We start from the raw sequence: 16,299 nt of genomic DNA, 5'->3' as shown, positions 1-16,299 counted from the left end.
TTTATAACAATTATAGTATTACATGAAAATAATGTATATGATACACAAATATGTAGACAGGCAACTGTGTGTCTAAGTAAACTATAAAAATTAAAACAACAGATGTACCAACCAATAAAAAGTAAAATCATAAAAAAACCAAACGCCGAGGAAAATTCAAAACGGAAAGTCCCTATTCAAATGGCAAAATCAAAAGCTCAAACACCTCAAACGAATGGATTACAACTGTCATGTTCATAACTAAGTACAGGAATTTTCTTACGTAGAAAATGGTGCATTAAACTTGGTTTTATAGCTAACTAAACTTCTCACTCCTTTGCAATCGCATAAAAAATCCATTATATTGACAACGATGTGTGAACAAAACAAACAGACATAATAGATAAAAATGTTAAAAATTGGGATACAGCAGTCAACATTGTTTTACAGTGTTCATCACTATAAAAACAAACAAACATGTAAAAAAAAACACATAAAAAGGCGTATAGACAAATTAAGCACATAAGTAAAAATGAAAGACAAGAATACGAGTTAACCATATCACAATAACACAATGACGAGATGTTAAATAGATACTCCTAGTATAACCGGTATCAGTTGTAAATAGAGACCAGTAGGGAAACTCTTTTGATTTCCATATGTAATATTATCTCATCTCCTATACATTTCTATCCGCGTGGATACCGTGTAAATTTCATATGGGGTTAGAAGTCTTGGTTTATTATTTTAATATATGGTTAGTAGTGGTGTTACGTCCTTTTATAAAAACAACACGATGTTGAGGAAAATCTGAAGTATTTCGTCCGGACATCAGATGGAAATATTGATGATGAACTTCTAAAATAAATTCAGAAAAAACATTAAGCTAACAAAATGACATTGTTGGCATTTGTTTTTGTCCAGATTTTTGGAAGTATGATCTTTAAATCAAAGACTTGATCACTGGTCTTAATGCCACATGTCAAGATAGTCGTAACAATAAATACGTTACACAGTATGCTGATGGCCTAATATAATTGGTTACATAGTGTGTTAGTGACCATATTCTATACAAGTATTTATAACGGGTCATTAAATTACACATGAGGTCGAATCCCTATATGGAATTTTACTTAGCCATATATATCGTATTAGCACAGTCACTATGTAAAGAATTTATCTTACCAACTATCATTAACATGTAGTATTCTAATTAGTGACCTACCAAAATAATCAAGTATTTGATACCGTCAGTATCAAGAACCTATTTCCATTGGCTATACAAAATCAAACGCTAACAACACAATTTTCTTAGCATTTATTTGTTTTAAGAATTTATTGTTATCGTTTATTATCAATTTCGTCGTCTGTGGAAACCATTAAGATCCCTAAACACCGTGATCATATAACAAAACTACTAACTTTAAATTGAAATTAGTCCCGTCTACCAACCTGTAATGGAATATGCAATGTTTCAATGAGGTTGCTTTTAAACTATCATATTCCTAAAAATGCATATGAGTGGAACTTATTTTGCTGAACCTTTTAATACTGTTTCGTTTTATATCTTTCGGTCTTGTCCAATTGTTTAATGTTTTCGCTTCATAAAGACTCCAAGGGTTGAATGCGGTATATAAATATAGTAATTCGTGGACTTTTGCAGTAAAACTCGTTCTAAAGTAGGACGTTTGTTTTGCTGTGTGGGATGTATACATTCAAAGCTTCGTTAGGTCAAATGCATGCTAACCGTTTGATGAATAAGAACCACGCTATTTTCACGTTAAACCCGTATACCAATTTTCTGAGTGGCTGAATATCTGTAACAAGGCAACATTTCTGTTCATATCCAAATTCTTACTTTCCTGTGATAGTCTTAATTTATTGTCCTTCCTCCTAAACCTAATGACGATTGTTTCCAAAAGTGCTTGTTGTTTTGAAAGTGTTAACAAAAATGTAATAAAATACCGTAGAGGTATTATGTACCGCCTATTAATTCATTGTGTATACGTTCTCCCAAGCCTTGGTTGCTGTCTTAAGCCCCGGTCACAACAGATCGTACGATTTTTTTGTTGTGGAAGATCTTTAAAATAGTTGACGTGGCACTGTCGTGCAAAATGTAAAAGGTTTTCATGTCATGGAATGCACGTGTTACTGTCGTTTCACTGTCGTACGCCTGTCGCACAACAGTCATGGGTCATTCGCACGTTTGACTCCGACCTACTGGTATATAAAGAAGGCCCGATTAATTGCGTGCCATTTGCCATTTGCTTTCAGTATTGTTCAGTTTCAACGGTTTTTATAAGTTCGGTATAAGTAAACGACGTTTTTCTTATTAGTTTATATTTTAAATGTTCAGCGAATTTAAACCAGAATGTCCCCGAAATTAACAAACGAAATGTGGTAGCAGTAAACGTGGATGATGAGGACGGAGGACCCCCTACCACAACCTGAATCATATGCAGAAACTACTGCAGACGTCACTGGGGTCGGGGACGAAAATATGTTCCACAACAAACGTACAACTGTCATACGACAGACACTCATGCGATCAATGTTGTGCGACCATCGTACGAAATTTGGTATTCATGAGACAATCGTGCGACTGTATCACGAGTGTCTTGCGACAGTCGTGAGATTGTCGTACGACAGTCGTACGATTGTTAAATATGAAAATGGTTTATTTTAGTACCCACAACAAAGTGTTTATCGCGCGACAGTCGCACGGCTGTGGTTAGACACTCTCACGACAAAAAATCGTAGAGCAAAAAAGGTGCATGTCCAATTTTCGTCCCACGACACACAAAAGCGCCACGATGCTCAAAATATCGTGCGACTGTCGTACGATGATCAGATGAGCCACGATTTGACAAAAATTTTTGTTGTCGCGCTGCATAGATGTGTCGTGGGTTCGTTATGACCAGGGCTTAAAGATTTCGATGGTGTTGACAGTTGTTTATTTTGCTTTTTTGGCAGTTATCGAGGTGAATTGTTTGACAAATCTAAAAAAAAATGCATATTGTTCATATTCCTACAAAAACAAATAATATTGCCAGTGATTGTCGATGTTTTATAACACTTTTCTATACAAGTATTCATCATTGTTCAAGACAGTATAGGTCAAAATAATTTTTGATGCAAATATCTTGAAAGGACTTTAAATTGAAAGAAACATAATAATGGACCTTTAAATCTACAGGAGACAGGATTTTACACTAAAGGATACTTTTTAAAAAATCCCTGAATACCAATTAGAATGTGCAACTCGAAGACAAACCGAACTATTCGATTCTATATTGAGGTTATCATTGGAAGATATAACATGGACAATGTATTATGATTTATTCAAAAGCTAAACCAATTAAACATGTTCAACATGTAGACGCTATAGGACACCGGCCCGTATGTGAGGTTTGAAAATAAAGCCACGTCTGAACAATGGTAAACTAAAACATAACTTTCGAGGATGCATTAAAGGTTAATGTGACGTCCTTTCTTTAACTTTTGGTGCATATAACAGCCACGTCGTTTCTTGTGTGCCGATTTTCGTCCTTATCATTGTTTTTATAGCTTTTTTTCTATTAAAAACTTGATACGCGTTTAATGCTTCTTTTTCATGTGTTTTTCTTCCTTCTTGCTTTATAAATATGACGAGCTATGGTATACCACACAAGTTGCTTGAATTTGATACTTCAGGAATAATATCAATATCATTGCAGCTGTAATTGTCACAATTTATACATTATCGGAAAACCACTTTATTAATTTCGTTTCATTTGAAAATAAATGTCCCACGTAAGTATGATACATTACATAAACTAAAATACATGCGCCTATAGTATGTTTGTCACGGGCTTATACAACAGCAGTGCGTCATTCAAAAGCTTTTTTAAAAAATGCACACCTCTTGTTGTATTTACTTGAAGGAATAATATACTTTGGAAATTTCATCCTAAAAACTTGACATTCCTGAGGTGTTTTCAATTCATGTTACATGCAATTTTCAATTCCATCAAATATGTTACATGAATTGTAGGTTACGTTTAATGTTGAAGAAAGCGAATATGATTGATTGATTGTTAGAGTTTTAATAGTACCAAGATTATAATTTAGTACGCCAGTCGGGCTTCGTCTACATAAGACTCATTAGTGACGCTCATATCAAAATATTTACAAAGCCAAACAAGTACAAAGTTGAAGAGAATTGAGGATCCAAAATTCCAAAATTAACGCTGGTTTTAGTGCCATTTTTGGGTTTTAACGTGGCAGCCAGTTTTTATTTGTGGAGGAAAACGGAGTGCCCAGGGAAAACCCCCGACATTCGATTGGGAAACTGACAAACCTGGTCAATTAAGATTGAAGTGAAGTGCACCCACATGAGCGGGGTTCGAACTCACGAACTCAATGATGACTGGCTGCAGTAGTAACTACTTAGACCACTCGGCTACCAAGGCCCTAAGCGAATTTGCCAAATGCAGTTGATATTATAAAATATTTTGAAAAGAATATTTCTTTTTTAAATGGTTCACGAACCCTCTTTAGCTCACCTGGGTTGTCGTCGTCAGAAAACGTTTATTAACAAAATCTTGTCCTCCTAAACAACTGAGCCGAATTCGACCAAACTTGGCCACAGTTTTTATTGGGTATTGAATTTCAAAACATGTACGATGACACCGCTTGCCAACCAAGATATCCGCAATGGCTTAAAATAACATATAGAGGTATTGGTTATTATTTGGATAACAGATATAGATTAATAGAAATCTCGAGCATGTGCTTTTCGTTACATTGTAATACCTTCACGTGCACGATGATGTTTGTTAGTATATCATAGAAAATATAATAGATAGATAGGAATTTAAAAAATCAAAAATGATCAGCAATTTAATCAACATTATTGAGATAGTCTTGCATCTCCTCGTTGGAGTTTTCGCACTTAATGTCAAGTTTTACCATGTTTGCGTTTTGGCAATCATCTTGATTGAAATATATGAAAGATAGATTGACACATTTAATAGTTAAGATTATCAGCAAGACAACATCCACAGGGAACTCATTTTTACCAAATTATTAGAAGATTGCAAATAGATGGTACTATTTATGAGTAACAGTTGACGGACTACAAAATAAAGGGCCCATTCAGATAAGAGACACATGAGTTAAAAATCAAGAAACAATATATGGAACAGAAAAATTAAGATAAGAGAATAAAGGCAAAAAAAATACAAAAAGAGAAAATTGACCGAAAAACAAAAGAAATAATATCTGAAGGATTTACACAAAGACTCTCGTAAAAGCATTAACTTTAAAAAATAATCATGTGCTGATCGATCTTGCCTCACTTACATAACGTAAACGCAGATGTTTTTAATTAAAGGTTGCGTTATAGAATGTTTTATTTGCAGTGTACAATATCAATTACATCAAAAATACATGTATTTCCTGTTTACATTAAAGAGAAAGATTGTAGTTTATAGGATTAATTCTTATTTGTACTTTAAAAAGATGTAAATTGTGGTCACATATATTTTGGTTACATCATAGCCTTACCTGAATGTGTAATGAAGCGTATCTGAAAATTGAAATATGTGGTTTCATGTAGTTAATCTTATGTACAGTCAGCTTTTATTTAGTTAACAGCAATATAATGAATAATATCAATTACAATAGAAAAATCAATAATAAAAAAAAACAGGGAAATTTCCCGAAATCTCCATTGTACTAACTCAAGATCGTTAAAAATTTTTGTCGCTTTTTTTAAATCCCAGATCTCCGCAAATATCGTTTCCGGTAGTTTAAGCATTTGCACAGAAATCTTTTCCGGTATCAATTAGGGCTTGGGAATTGAGTAAAATGTTATTGGGACGTACTTTATAACAGTAAGCACACCAATTAAACGACTTACAATCAAAATAAAAAATAATTGTACTTATAAAATTACAATCGTAAACGTGTTTTCGAACTTTTTCAAACAGTTGCATTTGCCCCTGGCGGACGCTGCAATACAAGTCGTACAATTTCCCGCAAATTCCTATGTATGACTACCAATGAGAATATGGACGAAAATACCATAACAATAAAATGTGTATCCTTTTCATGTCAAAATTTACGATTCTACCGTGTAATATGATAAACAAAACTTACCTGATGAAAGCGTTTTATTTGTTTACAAATCGAAATGACGTCACAACTTAATTTCCAAATAGTCGAAAGAACATCGGAAACGTTGCATCATTTACGTTTCTCTTTCAAAATATTCCGTTCTGTTAAATCATTCTTTAAGTTCTGTTGGGAAACTCGCCGCTCGTCGGTTTTTGTTTAAACTAGACTGTGCATGATCTCACCTTGTTTGGTCTTAAAGATTAATTGTGAATAACGGACGAAATGTGCAGAATAGATGACAAAAACATTAGAATGAAGAAAAATATGACAAGTAAAAAATTGAGGATAACAGGGTACTCAAAGATACAATTAAAATAAGCAAACACAAGAATGTGTCCTCAGAACACGGATGCCTAATCTGCACTATCATTTTCTATGTTTAGTGGACCGTGAAAATGTGGGAAATTTTCTATTTGTCATTAACATTAGAAAGTTCATATCATAGGAAACATGTATACTACGTTTCAAGTTGATTGGACTTCAACTTCATCAAAAACTACCTCAACCAAAAACTTTAACCTGAAGCGGGACGAACGGACGGATGAAAAGACGGACGAACAGACCAGAAAACATTATGCCCATTAATGGGACATAAAAATAAATAAAAAAACGAACTAACATGCACAGACCAACTTTTCTTTATCATATATTTCAATAATTGTAGTTACAAAACTTACTGGCTAATGAAAAAGAACTGAATCTTTCCTATCATGATTTCCTTGATGGAGGGTTGATGCTCATAAGTAAGCTATTGAACCAAGAGTTCAGAATGGTAAAGTTGAAATCAATCCTTCGTAATTGTACAGTCCCCTAGCTGTCATGGCTTCACCGATATGAAATAACTGATTTACAGATGTAAATGATATGTTCCCTGTATTGTAACTACAATCCCCTTCCCTTTCACAGATGTGACCTACTAATTGAGACTACACGTATTTACTGGGTTTGGAATGAAATGAACAACATGACGGGTGCAACATGTGAAGCAGCATCCGCTTACCCTTCTGGAGCAACTGAGATCACCCCATTTTTTGGTGGGGTTCCTGTTGCTAAGTCTTCATTTGGCTTTCATTTCGTGTCTTGTGAACTATTATTTATCTGTTTGCCTTTTTATTTTTTAGCCATGGCGTCGTCAGTTTATTTTCTGCGATTAATGAGTTTGACCGTCCCTCTGGTTATGTTACCCTCTTTTAAACGAAGCCTAAATTTTTATGATAACGCACTACTGAGATATATTTTTCTTATTCAAAATTATAAAATCTTTCTACATTTACATAAGAAAAATGTACATACATTTTATTTACATCTAGATATTATCTTCCTATATAATGAACATACAAGCTATAGGCCAGATAGATATTTAGCAAAAATAACACAACTTTTGTTTTCTACAATAACATGTAAGGCTGTAGCCTATGTATCACAAAAGAGTAAAATAAAAGAAAAAATGATGCAATGGGATTTTTAAAGAAAGGGAACTCAACTATACATCATCAATTATAATAGTAAGAAGTGAAAAAGGTGTGATGTACTGCGAAGCAGTGAACATGGTGAAGAAACAATGAATATCATGTATATATCGATAAGTGTGTGATTGGGACTTTCGGATTTGGTTTTCCTCTGTTTTCGGTATTTTGGTGATTTTACTTTTGAAGTAAGCCCTTTTCAACTGACTTTTAAATGGGTTTTTCGTACGACATTATGCATGTTCTTGTTCTAAATTGGAGCCCTTAATTTTGCAGTTATTGTTTCTTGCTGTAGAGTATATCATAATTGTTTTTTTCTAATTCATTGATTTGTACCGAAACTAAGCTGATACTTTTTCTAGTTTCAATTGTTCTTGTTAAGGTAGATTCATGGTATACCGCCATCTTGGATTGTACAATCACGGTACAAAATCGTTCTAGTTATTTGACCAAATCTGCAAGTTTGGAGACAGATTGCAATTTAATGGTTAGATTGTTTATTTATATAAAGAAAACTTGTGAATTTATTGTTTTATTTAAAATATTTTTACAAATATCAAATATTTTGGATTTTAAAATCATCATTTTCAAATGACCATTTAAGGGAAGATAACTCTTTTAGGACAAAATTTATACTGGGGTAATAGGGAATTTTTTTATTTTTACTTGTAGCAAGAAAACAAGTTCGGTGACACTATGTTTTCTTTTTATTTTCTTAAAACATATTATGAAACCTATCTTTTCACAATTTATTTCAAAACTCTATCTCATAGAATTTATCTTTTTTATGAACACTAATGTGTTTTTTCATGAACAAACTAACCAAATTTAGTCAATTTTCAACGACTTATAGCTTGAAATATATACTTTTTATTACATTTTTGAAAAAAGCATAGAAAAATCTTCAATTTGGCAAATTATAAGAAAATTCTGTCTCAAAAAATATATACTTATGATCTACCTTAATATGTTCTATTCATTGAAGACCAAAAATATTTACTGCAGGAGCAGAGTGTGTTACATGCAGACTACATGTATAATAAACACAGTCTGTTAAATTTTAGAAGTTTCCTGCTTACTTAACTTTGAATTTTTCGAAAAACTAAGGATTTTCTTAAACCAGGCATAGATTACTTATATAGTTAGCCGTATTTGACACAACTTTTTTGAATTTTGGTTCCTCAATGATCTTCAAATTTGTACTTGTTTAGCTTTTGAAATATTTTGATATGAGCGTCACTGATGAGTCTTATGTAGACGAAACGCGCGTCTGACGTACTAAATTATAATCCAGGTAGCTTTGATAACTATTTACACCACTGGGCTGATGCCACTGCTGGTGGATGATTCGTTCCCGAGGGTATCACCAGCCCAGTAGTCAACACTTCGGTGTTGACATGATTATCAAATAATGTGGTCATTTTTATAAATTTCCTGCTTACTAAACTTTGAATTTTTTGAAAAACTAAGGATTTTTTTTATCCAAGTCATAGATTTCCTTAGCCGTATTTGGCACAACTTTTTTCTGTTCAACTTTGTACTTGTTTGGCTTTATAAATATTTTGATATGTGCGTCACTGATAAGTATGATGTAGACGAAACGCGCGTCTGGTGTTCTAAATTATAATCCTGACACCTTTGATAACTATTAACTAATTGCACTCCGATAACTTTAATTGTGTTAATTTGTCTATTGTATTGGTATGTAAGTCATGTCTCATGGCATCAAGATTTAAAAGTACCGCATATCACCTTCCACATTACATATAACTTTAAACTACTATTGCAGTGGTTCTAGGAATACATATGTAACCATGCAGTTTGTAAATTTACCCTTCAGGTTGACTTTGCAAGTGTTAGCGCAAATAGGATAACTCATAGATGTTCACGTACGTCATAAGGTAATTGATGTCCAGTAATGTGCACAGGAGTTAAATACATGTCGTAAAGCAGGTATCTTTTGATTGCCTTGGGTTACATTCGGTTCCTCTCTAGTGCTTATCATTGCGTGCAGGTACATGGTTTAGTCAGTAATTCTGACACAACAAGGTCTTCGTGTAACCTTTTCCTTGTTCTGCTTTTAACCATTTATTGGTCAAAATAAAATACCTTTATATATTAAATTAAGAATGTGTTATTTGATCTTATATCTTTAAAAAAATTAGGTTAATCAAGGACATATAGCTAACACTTATTATGCTCCCTTGTTAAATGAAAATGCAGACACATATATTGTGTACATGTGCATAAATTGTCTTTCTTTAACTGAGACATCCAAAGTCATTTGAAAGATATTAACAAATGTATAATGATAAATAGTATAGTTTTACTTCTACATGAATAAACATGATAAAAAGCATATAGGTTCTCTGATTTAATTTTAACATGTCACCAATTAACTATTTTACCTTACTATAGGGGGACCACTCCAGCAATGCTACAGTAATATTATATATGATCAAACCCATTTTTCAAACAAAAGTATACCCCTCCCCCTGGATCCGCCTATGCAAGCTATGGTATGAACACACTTCATATATTTTTTTTTAAATTTATACTCCTATACCGAGGGATAAAGTAAAGTATTCTAAATGATTTCTTACTTCGTCCTTATTCACAGGTAACACCTGGCCTCATACTATAAGACAAAGCTTAACTTAATTTTGCAAAAACTTGAATGATCAATAGGGATATATATAAAGTCGATGTCAAATAAACAAAACTTGCAGCAATGTTGACCCCCACCCCCAAAGTTTTTTATCCTCCATTTGTTATATGGATATAACTTCTCAAAATACGACGGTGGAAGTTTTAAACGACCTTGACTGGCTACTTGAACGGTCGATTGTCAAAACATATTAAGTTAAACATATTTTATTTGCTTAAATATGCAAAAAATATGAGATGTCGGTTTATCAATGTTATATAGTGTTTTCCGATGAACAATTTAATAATACGTGTAATGGAATATTTACAAAGCATACATGTAAACAATACCTTCTACATATAAATATATATAAACAAGTCTAAATTGAAAACAAAGTTCAAACCTATGATTGCGTTGTATAAAAACCGCAATTTTTATACGTGTGCATGTAAAACATATTTCGTTGTAGATATGTCTAATTACAGTCCAAACAAACGCATTTGACTAACAGGTGTTTTTAAACCCTGCTGACTGCCATTGACGATTGTCAAATAAATTAATTACAAAATGTAAAAAAATGGATATTAATATTAATTTAATACCAAACAGAAAACAACATACTTGCGGCAAAGATGTTATACCACAACATGAGGTGTAAAAAAATAGTACACCATTTCCGGATTTCGACAATTAATGTCTTTTCAGTGATGCTAGGGACCAAAACGGTATTTGGAAGGCCATATAATTTACCTAAATTTAGGATAGACTCTAGAATTTAAAATAATCCAGACAGGATGAACGGAATATAAAAACCGGAGGGAAAACATAATACAAGCTCAAACGAACAATCTAAACACGTTTAAATTGAAAACCAAGTTCAAACCTATGATTGCATGTGCATGTAAAACAAATGTCGTTGTAGATAGGTCTAAATACAGCACAAACAACATTTCAGAAAAGACCAAAAGGGTGAAAAAGTATATTTTAACAAAACGCATTGAACAACTGATGTTCTTAAACCCTGCTGACTGTCATTGACGACTGTCAAATAAATTGATCACAAGATATAACAAAATGGATATTAATATTATTGTAATACCAAACAGAAAACAATAATCGCGCTGCAAAGATGCTATACCACATACATGAGGTGCAAAAATTAGTACGCCATATCCGCATTTCGACAATTTATGTCTCTACAGTGATGTTAGGGATCAAAACGGTATTTGGAAGGCCATATAATCTACCTCAATTTAGGATAGACTCTTGAATTTTAAAAAGTCGAAACAGGATGAACGGATTACATAAAGCGGAGGGATACAAGTATATATATATATATATATATATATTAGATCTACGAATAGATAATGTGTGATGATGTGAATGGGTGTACACAATATGCATGTATTTGCACTTTAGTGTGCTATATTACACAATAAGAAACCTCTTAGACTCTTTATTAAATTCATATACATTCTTTATAATGCTTTTATTTTCAACATTAGTAATTGACGCATAACCGGAGGTTAAGATGTTCAAATTTATATTATAGGAGTAGCACTACAGGTTTAACATATAGAGCAGAGTTTTGCTTACTCTCCTTGAGCATCTGATATCACCTTGGTTTTGTTGGGGGTTTAATTCGTGTTGCTCAGTCTCTTGCTTTCTACATTGAGTTTTGTGTATTGTATTTTGTTGTTTGTCGTTTTAGGTGTTGTTATTGACATAAAGTTGTCAGTTTGTTATCGAATTGTGAGTTTGAATATCTTCTGTCTTTTTTTATTTTTTTTGTGAATCGTTCAGATTCAAGAAATTTAGGATCCTTGTATATAGCTCTGATTCACTTTCGGGATTTAGCGTTTGATTTTATCCTTTTGGGATTTATCAGCTCCAACTCGTTTGGGCTACAATTTTGATACTCAAATATTTCCTATTTGAGAAATACACATGTGAACATATATGTAAATATTCAGTACAACAAATGAGTATTGCTAGGTTTTTTTTAACTAGACCTAGGGTAGAACAAAATTTTTGGTCACCTGTATATTGCTAAAGATTTAACAATGCTTATAAAAGGTATGGTTCAGTGAAACTCTTTAATGTCACCATGGCCGAAATAAATTCTTTGGCCACTCTCGTCGTTTTGTACTATCACAAGTTTTTCTTATAAATGTTATAACCGTGTAATCTGAATTCAAGGTTTGATCTTTTGCTGTCTGAAGTTCCTTGATAAAGCATTCTCCCTTTTCTTTGATTACATAAGCACATGTCGGTGAAAGAGATGCGTGCATACTCCAAGGACTTTGATCGGTGGGTATTCCGTAAAATCTCACACTACATTGAAAACACTGAACAATGTTTTCGAGTCCAATGTAATAAAATCCTGCTTCAGCTACCTTACATATGTCAATGTCTGTTCGACCATTTTTACTTTCATATGACTCGAATGTCTTTATTCGGATATCAAGGTTTTGAAATTTTTCTTTTACTGCTTCGGCAATTTTCGACTTTTCATCGTTATTCTTAAACCCTGTTATCGCTTCAGTTATTTCTTCATCTGTTAAATTACTTTTAGCATAACTGCATGTTGGGTATCTTGCTGCATGTGCAACTAGAGGAAGTCCTTGTTGACGAATATTTGTCAAAACACATCCACAATGAAAGCAACGCCCCGTTTCTCCAAATCCCGCGTACAAGAAGCCTGCTGTGCTCATACTTTCAACAGATTCAAAATTTTCCTGTTTCCATGTCTGTGGATACGATTCAATTCTATCCTGTACACTTTCAAATTGTGGTAAAATTGGTTCTTTAATTGATTCTATAAATGTATTCATCAAAGTGTAAGAAATACAAGGGTAAATGTCGGAGAGAAATTTTTGTTCATCCGCCTGAAATTTTCCTTTCACGGTACATGCGACTGACCAATCACATCTTGCTAAAGCCAACGATGTGTCAATCACAGAAGCAGCAAATGCACCGATATCTTCTTTGACAGATTTCAGGGCTTTTTGACGTTCTTTCTGTTTTACAATTATTACAACTGACGAATTTATGTTACGTAAACATCGGAATTCTTCTAACACCTTTGGAGTTTTATATACTTGATGACGATCTTGATATTTTAAATACTCGTTTAAATCAATTTGCAAACATAGTTTGTCGGCAACCACTAGCACTCCTAGAATATCTGTTTGCATATGTTGAATACATAAACCTTGAAACATAAGACTGTCTATTAAATTCCCTTTGCTCAATATTTGTGTATACCTTGGTAACATTAATGTCAATTCAGATACTAAGTCATCGAGCCATGACTCTGAATCCGTTCTTATTACTATTGTTTGTTGTAAAAGTTTTAATTCATCTACCAAAGGTTTTTCATATGGTGTGAATACTGTTATTATGTTTTCTTTTGCTATTCCGAAAATAACCATAGACATAAGGTACTGAAGTCCTTTATTTATTGATGAAGAATGTGAAAAGAGGAATACCGCTTTCTTAACAACTGGAGCTAAATTCACAAATACCTGAAGTATCTGTTCACCAGGGGTATCATACAGTCCACGGCAAAGTATGTTATTGTCCGTAAGTTTTTCGCGAATAAAATCACACGTATCCTCATCGGTTGGGTCATTAATGAGCAAAACAACTTCTGTCGTCGAACATCTTACTTTTTCCAATTCCATGTTGCGTTTAAAATTGTCGATTAGTAGTAATAAAGTTATAACGATACTTCAGTTTCTCCATTTTGAACGACTAAAAAACATAATAATTCACTTTTTTATGTTAATGAAATGTTATTTATCTATTACACACAAAAAATTGACAAGTTTTAAGATAATTAATAATTCAAGTATAATCCAATAGACTACAAATTAACAACACTACTGGCTGGACAAATTATACTTCATATGCACCTCTCATTGGACAGTACTGGACATTTCACCACAACAACCACATATTGGACTTAGTTTTAGTGAAACGTAATTTTCTTTGTCCTCTGAAATGTGGGTGCTCAATGTTCTTTAACTTTGTAATTTGTTATGATTATTACTTTTTTTGATTCCAGCGTCAGTGATGGGTGTTTATTTTTATTATTGCATTCGAAACTCGCGCCCGGCATACAAAATTATAAGCCTTACTTCTTTGACGAGTGTTTGTCAATGTCACAGTAACATTGAAATGGTCATGTTTATAAATGAACTGTTTAAATTGCTTTGAATTGATTGAATTACTTAGCATTTCAATCCAGGAATAGATTTTCTTGGTTTTGCTTCCTTTCAGAACTGTTACATGTATCCTCAATATATTAATGTTGGATTAGCTATACATTTTTTTATATTATCTTTGTAAAAGTCAAAATGATTTCAATTTACTCTGGGGCAAAAAATGTTATAAATTTACCTGCTTCGATCGATCTTTATCATTCGAATAAAATCAAATATATCTTCGTGCAAAATGCATTTCCACTTTCTTTCTTGAGACCCCTGTAAACATCCATTAAAATAGAGTTCTACATCAATGCCGAAAACAAATTAATATCATACTTTCACTTTGACCAAATCACAAGTTTCACATTGAACATCGCTGTATACAATTGAAAACGACTCTTAACTTTTTAATGCATATTTCAATATATTGTAACTTATTTGACCATAAATATCATTATAAATTAAAGATTTGGTATGGGTGCCATTGAGACAACTTTTCATCCAGTCACAATTTGTATAACTAAACCATTTAAGGTGAAAGTACGGTTTCCAACACGAAGCCTTGGCTCACAACGATTCGCAAGCTATAAAGGGTCTTAACCATTACAAGTGCACAACCATTCAAACAGGAAAACCAACAGTTGTATTTATATATAAAAAAAAACTAGAAACGAAAAACACTTATTAACATCATCAACAGACAACCACTGAACATCAGATTCTTGGCTAGAACAGGTGCAATAAATTGCAGCAGATTTAAACGTTTTGATAGGCGCCTACCTTCGCCCTCACCCGAAACAAAAGTCTAACAACATAGAAATTTAGGTGTCAATCTCCTTAGCAAGGAAAACATACCCATTGAATTGTGTCAATCTTAATTACATTGTCTGAGCAAACAACGAAACGAAGTTGACAAGCAAGGCAGTGAAACTCTTGATTTGCATGCTTTATTATTTTAACTGTAACGAATAGTATTGCTGGGTATACGTGTACAACAACTGCCAAGTAAGCTGTTTATCACAATATTCTATATCGAAGGTGTTACTCAGTTTTATATTATAATGTTAGTGTTTTGTAAATCTCTTTTGTTTTGATCAGATTTCAAGTTTCGGCCAAGTTATGATCTTCAACTTTTTTAAAGTAATATATTAATAATTCTTTTTAGTTACAGACGATGATTATGTTTTCAACACTTGGATCTATTCATTTTGAACTAGAACCAGTATAGTTCGCGCGTAAAATGGTTCTCTAATCCTTCTAAAGCTTCGCACCGTTAGTGTAGCGATAAGTGAACTAAGCTGGTTCTTGGCTGACTAATACACTTTGTTCATGTTCATAGAGTGTAGCGTAATACAAGCGGATTCCAGTTTATAAGTGAACACAATATTGCGCGTTGTAAGTTTCGTTGATAGTCTGTGTAAGTTTAAACTAAAATATTCGGTGATTGATATTTGTGTAACAGACTCTACGTTTTATCTTCAATACATAGTAGTTCTTGTATATGTGTAGGTTATTCCAATCTGTTGGTGTTTTCCGTTGAATGACGTCAATCTATTTATAGAGAGATAATCTCCAATAATGAAACGTTCACAAATCAATAATAACACATGTACAGAAATTAAAATGAACAAAAATGTTAACAATCATGCATTAATTTTTTGGATCAATAAAGAGAAAACATGCATCGGATTTATCATTGGCTAAACCATTCAATTCCTGTTTCAAACACCTATTAGTTAAAATAAAATAACTTACGTTGATCCCCAGTAACAGACACCATGGTATGGATCATAACATTATTCTATTTATAGTAACTGTTTCAATTCAACAATTCAAT

At 32.9% G+C, this 16,299-nt stretch overlaps 1 long non-coding RNA gene across 1 annotated transcript; it reads right to left on the bottom strand.

Moving 5' to 3' along the window:
• Window positions 1-11,693: 11,693 nt before the first annotated feature.
• Window positions 11,694-16,299, bottom strand: LOC143048443 (uncharacterized). The gene is made up of 3 exons (XR_012969834.1): window positions 16,218-16,299; window positions 14,656-14,738; window positions 11,694-14,007 (listed from the first exon to the last, which is right to left on the bottom strand). It is a non-coding gene; the product is annotated as an uncharacterized LOC143048443 (long non-coding RNA).

Source organism: Mytilus galloprovincialis, chromosome 10 (genome assembly GCF_965363235.1).
Source record: "Mytilus galloprovincialis chromosome 10, xbMytGall1.hap1.1, whole genome shotgun sequence".
NCBI lineage: Eukaryota > Metazoa > Mollusca > Bivalvia > Mytilida > Mytilidae > Mytilus > Mytilus galloprovincialis.
This window is presented reverse-complemented; position numbering and strand designations above follow the sequence as displayed.